Here is a 9,972-nt window from a genome sequence, read left to right as displayed (position 1 = left end):
AGTCACCTTCTGGCTTGCGAAGGGACCTGAAAGGACTGCAGAAGGCCACAGACTTGGGATCAATGGACACTACTTCATCATTTCCAAGTCTCATGGTTTTTAACAGGGCATATGGAAAAAATGGTTTGTTCAATATGCCCTGTTCAGTGGTTGCTTACATTACTGGCTTACACAGCTGTCTGGTACCTAGACATTTTCTTGATGCTGATGCATCCACTTCCATAAGACTTCTCAAAGAGAAAGGCTACAGCAGTTTTACAGATGGGGAATGGAGATCCTGAGATCACATGACATCTAATAACTGAATGCAGGTCTTTGAATCCTGGACTAATGTTTAGACTATCATATCTCCCTTTCCTTCTCATATATAATTCTGGTTGTTAAGCATTCACTGTAACACAGAATAGCCCAAGAAATGTGTTTAGATGTGTGTACTTCTGCTGTTCTACTCTCCTAAATTCATCAAGCATGAGAATAAGCTTTAGTAAGAATAGGCCAGTGGATAGGCAAATTTAATGCAAGATATTTGACACTGGAACTCATTTTCCACAATGGACCCTGGTTTTATGCATTGCACACAATGAAGTTTTGTATTCAATGCTCCAGGAGGGCCGACCTGCCCTCTAAATAAGGAAGATGCATTAAGAGAACTAAAGAAGAAAATAAGCTGAAATTCCCATTAATCAATTAGGAAGACCTTGATAATCTTTCTAAGCTGTAGTAAGTGTATTTTGCTTCACTGTATTTTTTCAGAGAGGACAGGTGCTTTTTATAGGGATGGACACATAAATATTTCAGATGATGAGCTGCTTATTTTGTGGACTTCAGTTTTCCTAGTGCAAGCAAGAGAGTTGCTCTTAGCCTCAACAATTACAGCAGTTGTCTGTCATTCAGAAAGCTGCAAGCCCCTGACAAGAGCAGGTCTGGTGTCATTGCAGGGAAGAAACTGAGGCAGAGATGCTACAGTCAAACAGAGCAATACCCTGCGGGAGAGTTAAGCTATATTCCTTTTCCTGCATGTAGGTTACTGAGCTACACATATTTTTGTTATTCAATATAAATCTAGAATATTGTACAGTTATTGGCTTCAGCAGTCAGAATAATAGGTAATATCCTTTTAAGTTACATAGGCTAGTGAAGAGATTTGGATAAATTTAGTAGCATTACTGTAAACTAGTTGCAACTTCACCAGTAATATAGGTTTAAGGGAGATGATAGAATTTAGTGACTATTTGGTAAGTTCGCGTAATCATAGGTTTTATAAAAGGTGAAGAAACGCTGTGGAGAAGCAACATTGAAACTCTTTGTTCATCTGTTAACCAGACAAGGAAAATCCAGCAGTCAGGCTGGCAAAGCTTCCCTTTTCAGAATTCCAGCAACTGCACCAGCTGAATTTTCTATTTGGAGACCTCTACTCCATCTACTCATAAAGCAGGATTCAGTCATGTAGTCAGCCACCCATCTGATTTTTTTCCCACTCCTCTGCTATGTCCTTGGGGGACATCATTCTTTTCCAGGGCACCTAACTGTGTGACATCTAATTCTGTGTAGGAGATGTCCTCCCCTGCACCCCTAGATGATGGTATGAGGAAGTCCCTTGCTGTCACTGCTGCCTAGAATAATGCTTTCTGAATTATATTTGTAATGAGACAAATTAAGTCAATTCAGGCTAAACTAGGAATCTGCCAATACTCCAGTATCCGCTGATACTCCACTGAAGTGGAGCCAGAGCCCAAGTCCAGATATCTATGTACAGAAAGGTATATACCTCTAGAAAACCACCCCATCTACCTCCATAAAAGTTGTTTCAGTTCAGAAGATCTGAGAAAACTCAGAATCGGCTCATGTTTGTATGAGAAGACAGGGAACAAGGATGTTAAGTTTATCTGGGTAACTTTCAACCTGAAATCCACTCTCATGTGAATTATCAAAGCTACGGTATGTATAGTTGCCAGTAACAAATTCCACAGCCATAGCTGCTGAGGGGATGGGAAAATTAGGAAATGACCCCTCTTTCAGGCCAGTTTCTTCCAGCCTATTAGAGCTAGCAGCTATAGCAGAAGCCAGGAGAAAGGACAGAATCGGTTTACTCCAGTTTCACATGTAGTCTTAATCAAGGGTATAAACTTCATCTCCTCATGACCATAATGCAGCCTTTTGGAGCTGTCTGGTATGATCCACATATTCTTCTTAAGTAGTTCCTGGCATTTTTTTCTTACAGGCGTAACTATTTCAGTTGGTAGTGTGGTTTTGTTTTGTTTTTTTCTTTTTTCCACAGAGAAATGGTTATATTAGCATCATACACCTTTATACAAATGTAATGTTCATTCACAGCAAAGGAGAGATCAGGATATTTAAAGCCATCAGGATATTTAAAGCCACTACAACTTCCTTATGCAGACAAACCTCGTAATTTCCAACACCTGGAGATTCATCTATCACAGTTCTTGAGATTTGGCTTGTCAGAGTATTGGAGAGCTTCCCAAAACTCACCGCCCTGAAATATTGTCACAATATGCAGGATCCTTCCCCGTAGTCCAGTTTCATAAAAGCTGCAGAAGTTATGACCAGAAGCTGCCAGCCTTCAAAGCCTGCAGCCTTTTGTTTCTCTTCTACAAAACTGACCTTGAAATGTACTTGCTGTAGCTATTCTCTCCCTCCCTCTGCTCTTACACTGAAGAGCTTGCTCTGCTCTGCCTGATATTCCTGAGTCATTGTCTATGTCTTAATACTCATCTCTGAGTGTCTCATGTGCAAGTTAAATGGCAGAAACAAAAAGCTCCACTCTGAAGAATAACATTTCTTAGCAGAAAAGATCCCAAACTATGCCCTGGCATGACCCTCTTATGGACTTGTGTTTTCTCTGTGGTGAGAAGATGTAACCCATTGCATCAGGTTTCAAAGACCTGTATTCCCATGGAGAATGCTAAAATTTCTTCTCAGCACAGAGAGAATTAAGCTAATTTTCAGTGCTATCAACTATTTTGGAACAGACAGACAATGAATCCAGTCGTAATGGCTCAAAACTGCTCTGATACTTTAACCCTAGCAGTGTAATTTCTGCTGCCTCTGTCTGCAGAGGAGTCCTTTCCACAGCCTCCAGGAAATGGGACAAATTTGTCCCAGCTCAGCTGGGACAAATGCTGAAAGCATGTGGGCAGTAAATGAGTTGGGATGAGCTCTGAAGCATCTGCTCCCACCAGCTCTTCGTTAGCCATGGGGGAGATGCGTGAGCCACAACCACCTCTCTCCACAGCAGCCAGAGCAACATTTACTGCCATGTTCTTTCACTTTTCTGCTGAGATTCACCTTAGCAACCTTTCCCTTTTTATTACTAGAAGCTGACCACAAGGGTAACCTGAAGCTGAGCAATTCCAAAGACAGGAAAACATCTCTGTGCTTCTCCCCAGAAGGTTACAGAAAAGATTTAGGAATTAAAAAAAAAAAAAAGTTCTCCTCTTGACTCCTGGTGTAAATCTAACACCATTAGCGTTGTATTTTTTTTTCCTATTAAACAAGTTTCTTCTGTCAGTGTGTCCTTGAGATGCACAACCTCCTCACATAGTTTTGCCAAACATGGACCTGGAAAAAAAAAAAACCAAAACAGTGTGATGTAGACTGTGTCTTCGATCTCATCCTATTCAAAAATTTCTGGCTAAGGATAAAGAAATCACACAGAGACAAAAGGTAATAGGATGATCTGCCCCAGAAAAAGTGGGAGTACAGAGGTGCACTGGGACCTCAAGACCTTCAGAGGCAGAAAACCACATTGCTATAACGGAGCAACACCTCAAAAGCCTTGTCCTTGTCCTCCTCTGCCTGAGGAGCAACCACTGGGCAGCGGTGTTTTCCTGCAACCTGTGTCTGGTTTCCTCAGGCTGTATGATCCGTTTGTACCCCAGAACCAAGAACATTATCACCCCGAGGAAGGACACAAGAAACAGTGGAGATCTACGAAGAGGATAAAACATTAGAAGAGGTAGAAAACATATAATGGAAAATACAGAGCCATGGGAATTCAATTCAACAGTCCCACAGTTTATTTAGCGTTGCAACATCCTCCAGAAATGCACTGCAAAGATGTCCCACAGGGCACTGTATCAGGCTCTGAGGACAGCACTGGCTGATCCTCCACTGGGCACTTCAGCCAATGAGCCACATTTGGGGAGAGAAGTACCATCCCTGGCAATATGATAAATGTGCTGCTTGCAAACCAAGAAATCTAACAGCTGCAGAACTCCTGGCTGTAGTCATGGCACAAATTGCTTAGGAGCCTAATTTGGCATGTAAATGGCAATTAGGCTCTTAAATAACTTGCGTTGGAAAAATTCAGAGTGGACCTTCTCTAATGCGCAGAAGCAGTAGTCCTAAGCCACAGGGGTTTTGTTGTTGTTGTTGTTTTTTTGGCTCACCTGTAGAAACTCAACTGTGTGGGAGCAGGGTGTCCCTTGCTACTCTACAGGGAGAAGCTGCCTGTGACCACACGTTCCAGTGATGACCTCGTGATAGCTCTATAGCAGTGATTCTATGGAATTATTCCTGGTATGCCACATTGCAGAGGGGACAATCTGGCTCACTGAGATGAATGTGTGAAAACTGGCAACCCTGAGAAGATGCCACCATGCCCTGCCACCTGCATCTCCCACGCCTGAGAGACAAGTTCTGAAAGGGAACACCTGCCAAAGAGCCTCCACCTCACACTACGCACCATAACAAAAAAAAAAAATCTTATTTTTTATTTATGTTGTCAAATTAACAGAAATGCTAAACCTATCTGGGTAGTGTCTAATAACAAGCTTTTTAGAGGCCTATATTTTTCCATAGCTGCAACTCTTCAAAAATGTAATTCTCTGTTTTGACTTCACTAAAGGGCTGGGCTGTGTAGGTGGGTGGTCTGAAATCCATATGGGCCGCTTTAATTACTTTAGTCACACCAGCAGCTTCAAGTTACCACAGCATCCTCTCTGTTTTTTCCTGTTAGTAATGAGAGAACCTTAAACCAGGGGGAAAAAAAAGAAATCCAGTTTAATTAGTTACGAACCACTTTTAAGCCACATTTCTCCTTCTAGAGATCCTCAGCTTGTGAGGTGTTTACTGCCTGGTGACTGGTTTCTCTGATTAAGTTTTTAGAAATAAAGAGCTCAGCATGTTTTGTTTAGTTATTCTCTCCCTTACTTGAAATAATATTTATTCCACTTTTCTGTGGTCTGGCTTCTTCATTCTCATTGAATTACACCTAGGAGTACTTGGATGTGAGACATTAAAGAAAATTCTGCTCAAGGGTTGATCCAAAACATGGTATCATGCAGTTGTACCCTTCTGAAGATACTCTCTGATGCACTGTAAAGCAACAACAGACTGACTCTTTAAAGATGCCTAAAGGGTCGCTATTGGAAACGTACCTCAATCAAAAATTCCTAGCAGTTACTTCCACCATGAATGTCCTAGTAGCATCTGCCTGGCCATTTTCCAATTCCTGAACTGATTAAGTATGTCATGGTGTCACACAGTACCCAACAGCTGCTGCTCAACCTGGAAGTAGCTACAGCTCCACACTGGGTAAAGTTTGTCTAGTGTAGCCCTGGAATCTCCACATTCTTGCAGTCCTAAGAGGGTTTCCTGTCCTACAAGATGAATCACATCTTTTTGATTACTGAAGTCAAAATTTTGCCAGGCAGGTAGCATTTTAAGCTTCAGGACTGCACAAACAACAGTTGGGAATGCTTGAGAAAAATCTGATATACTTGGGTACAGTACAGCCACATTATTCATGCAAATCCACTGCCAAAAGAGTCTTGTCTTAATATACAGTCTGTGTAGGGACAATGAAATGAGGAAAAGAGTCCACCCTTCTCATAACTGGTGGGACACCATAGACCCTGGGCTCCAAGAGCTTCAGCCCTACATCATAGGACTGCAAATTTCTTTATGCCTTCTGTCTCTTTACTGAGACTTCTGTATTGCCACCAAGTGCTGTTGCTGTGTCCCTCTCTCCAGGCTTGAATGGCTGCACTCCTTCTTTCAGGCCCCCCCTGCACTGTCTGCGATGGCAGCCCTCAAATGCACCAAGGGGAGCCAGAAAAACACCAGAATGGGCCCAGATAAACACCAGCAGGGAAGTGTTGTGAATGGCCATAGGGCTTGAGTCAAGCACATACCGAGATGACCATTTAGATCTGTCCTCATACCCGCTTTGGGCTGTAAACCAGCTTTATCTAAGTGGTAGAGCTTTTTTTTTAACTTCTCTGCTGATGATCGTTTTGTAATTACACCAACAACTGACAATGGAAGACAATGTGAAATGAAAGAGGTGCTGTTATTACTCCACTGCAGCCTGTGAGGTGAGGAAAGAAGCCACCTGTATGGCTGCTTGGTCCTGATCACAGCTTGTGTGGATGCTGTTGTGATGAAGACTGCACATGGTGCCAGCTAGCCCGCAGAATAGTGTCCAAACCCCTTGGATTTCAGGCTGGCAAAGTGGAGTTCCCATGCACAAAGGGACTCCTCTAAGAGGTCACCAGTCAGCCAGACCCTTCATACACCTCCTTCAGCTAGCTCCAAGGCTGACATTAAACTGACTATGCTGAATTATGAAGAAAGTGTATAGGGCAATGGGAAGACGGGGGACTTAAGTTTCTTTGGAAGAGTACTTTACCTACTTTACCCTATGGGCTGAAGCAGAAAGGCTCCCTTGAAACTTCTTTGCTGTCATGCATATATTTTAGCATGGTATAAATACTTGTTTGAGTGCCTATATATTGGGGCAGGGTTGATAGGGTGGAGGCTGCAGGGTGCCATGTATGGGACAAGATCAGGGGTTGCCCAATTCCAGTCCCAGCTAGGTCCAGCCAACTCAGCAATGGGGGACACCAACCCACCATGTCCCAGTGAAGTACAGTAGCTGCTCCTAGAGTGGGAGCTACCAGAGAGAGAGAAGGAGGCACAAGTGAAGGTGTACCAGGAGACACCCAGACAGGAACACAAGACACCTGAGCAAGGGTAGAGCAAGAGACATGCCAAAGCAAAGGGAGGCACGAGAGGAGACATGCCTCTGATAGGACCGCAGCCCATGGAAAACCCCATGCAGCAGAGTATGAAACAAGGAGCAGCAAAAGCAAAGGAACCAGAATACACCAACTCTGATGTCCTGTGCTGCCCCTCATCCCACTGAGGGGACTGAGCATAGCATGTGACTGGGGAACTGGAGACCAGCATAGAGGAGGAGGGGTATCCACCAGAGGGAAGCTGGGTTATGTTCCTTAAACACTTGCTTAATTCTCTTCTTTATTTCTCAGTTCCGGAAACAATAACTCAAGTTTTATGTTAATTGGCAATATTTGTTGTTGATTTCCCCAACCCAAGCCTGATTTTGCCCACAAGAGCATGCTACGCCACAATAGCTATGCTTATATCTAAGTCTATATACAATTGAACGTGTGATTGTGTGCTGTAGGACATACTTGCATATGGCATGCATATGTAAGGTTTTGATATATGGATAATGTTCTTAATTTCAATAATCTTCCAGTTCTTCCTTGCTGGTGGGTCCAGTCTCCTAGCTGAGCAACTATATCCATTTTTGTGGGTTTAATTTCTAGTTTTGTGGCATGTACAGGAGCCACAGACTATGGGTTCTTGGTAGATGTGGAGTATTTGACATGGTGCCTGACCCCCTATAGTGGGGGGTTCTCTGCACGAGCAGTGAAACAAGAGAGACTGCTTTCTTGACTGTATTTTCTGCAGAAAACGTATTACACAAATACACTGGCTACCATCTCAGGAGATGGTCACAGGGAAAATGGACTCACAAGACAGATCATTTTCACACCACTGCTGTTCTGAGCAGTTCCTTCTATTGCTTGTATTACTTTACACTTCATGTTACATGGAAGGAGAAAGGTCCAGGTTTCATCAGCCTTGATTTCAGAGGCAGGTATGCTTTTATCAGGAGCCAGATGGAAATGGAAGAGAAGCCTTTGAGAACCTACAGGCAGAGGAAATAGAACATAGCAGTCAACTTGCTCTTGCATCAAGGGCAACTAACCTTTCCTGATCATGTTAGCAACATAAGAAAGACTCTGCTGGGCCAAGTGCCCCAGAATGACAATGCCCCACGTCCATGCCTCCACTGCTGAGCAACCCCTTGGCTGATAGCACTTCACTCCTGCCTCAGGAGCTCATGGCCAGCACTGTAGCATCAACAGGAGAACTGCCCCCAGGCTGCTGATAGGTTGCATACAGGTGAGGAGCCACCAGCTGACTGCTCCTGCGCGTTCAGTGAGACTACAGATGTGTCTGTGAGCTGAGGCCATGAGAGTTACTGGAGGCTGTCTAGATTTGCAGACTGGTTATATTAGGCATGGCAGGCATGTGCAAGATTGTTGTTCCGCAACTGTATTTCCATAATCTTTCTGTGGTGTAGCCTGTATAGCCAGTGGGGTGCTTTGATAGAGAAGGCTCCTAAGGGTAATTAACAAATAATGTTGTGGTAAAAGCAACAGTAAATAGAAGTTGCTAATTTAGTCAAGGAAGTAATTTTAGGGTCTGATTGGTTTTGCTACTACAGTCAAAGATTTGATTAAGAAATTGGGGCAGGGCATTGTTGTTTGTCTGGAAGGTCAAGCAAAATGCCTGGACATGTCAAGCCATGGTGTTGTGCGTGACCAGGGGGCTCTGCTGGAATCAGAGGCAAAGGTGACTCCCAGGGCTGGGCAGCACAGTTTCTGACACACTATTGCAGCATACCACAACATTTTAAGGCTTGTTTAGACGCGGGAGGTGCATTGATGGAAATGCCGGAACACCCGATGTGATCCGTTGTGACAGCCTTATAGTGTCATTATTATCTATGCAGATTGCCTAATGCCAAGAAACCCTCAGCTTCTCTTCCATTAGCACAATACTCTGGTGAAGGTTTGCACTTGTTTTGGCCACTTCGTTGCAAAGGGAACAACTTTTGGGAAGAAAATACACTGAAAGAAATTAATCTAACAGTTTGTATCACACATTTCCTGCCTGAGCTCTCTTGAAATCCTGCAGAAAATGTATTACACAAACACACTGGCTACCATCTCATTTTCCTTTTCCAGAATCCCTGAAAAAAATCAATCTCTTAAAAAAACCCCACAAATGAGGCAACTGGTAATGATGACATTTGCGTAAAAACTACTTTTTCAAAATCGGGAATTCTTTTAATTTTTACATTTTTAAATTTTTTAAAAACATCTAACTTTCATGTTTAAAGCTCTTCTCAGCCACCATCAGGGAAACATACTCTAACTAAATAAAAAGAAAGCCAGCTTTTGGTTAAGCCCGCAAGTTTGACACAAACCCTTTGACTGCTGAGAAATATACAATAAAATAAGGGAAGCTGGTGGTAACTGCCATAGCAAGCCCTTGAGGAATCAGTGACTGGCAGGTCTGGGAGAAAGGCTGAATCAAAGATAATGGTGTACTAGATTTAAGCCAGCACCGAGTCTAAAACTGGCCTATAAAAATAACAGGAAGGGCCTGGAAAGCTATTTTAAAGCTATTTCCTGATGAAAGAAAATCTTGGTCTTCAGGGCCTAGGACATCTCTCTAAAACTGTTTCACTCCTTAAATATGCCTTTGCTGTCATCAAGATATCTCTGAAATAGCTGTGTAGGGATTATTCAAATCAGAGACAACCGTTTAAGGAATTCCAGGCATTGATAAAATGTCACTCTTTATAAACGTGTTTGGGAAAACAGTTTGGTTTTAGCTTGCTATGATACTCACAGATCCTAGAGAGGTCTGAGCCTGAAGTTCTCCTCCCTGTCCAGATCAAAAGATGAAAGTATAAGACATTCTTTTCCAAGACCTGCCAGGAGGGCCACAGATACATCATTCAGGGTGTGCTCCAAGGCCTAACAAGTGTGTCACCACATGCCCACTAAAAATCTGTCCTTTCATCTCCTATCAATTTTCTTTCATCTTTTCTTTTTCTTTCCC

Source organism: Buceros rhinoceros, unplaced genomic scaffold (assembly GCF_000710305.1).
Source record: "Buceros rhinoceros silvestris isolate BGI_N320 unplaced genomic scaffold, ASM71030v1 scaffold60, whole genome shotgun sequence".
NCBI classification, from domain to species: Eukaryota; Metazoa; Chordata; class Aves; order Bucerotiformes; family Bucerotidae; genus Buceros; species Buceros rhinoceros.
This window is presented reverse-complemented; position numbering follows the sequence as displayed.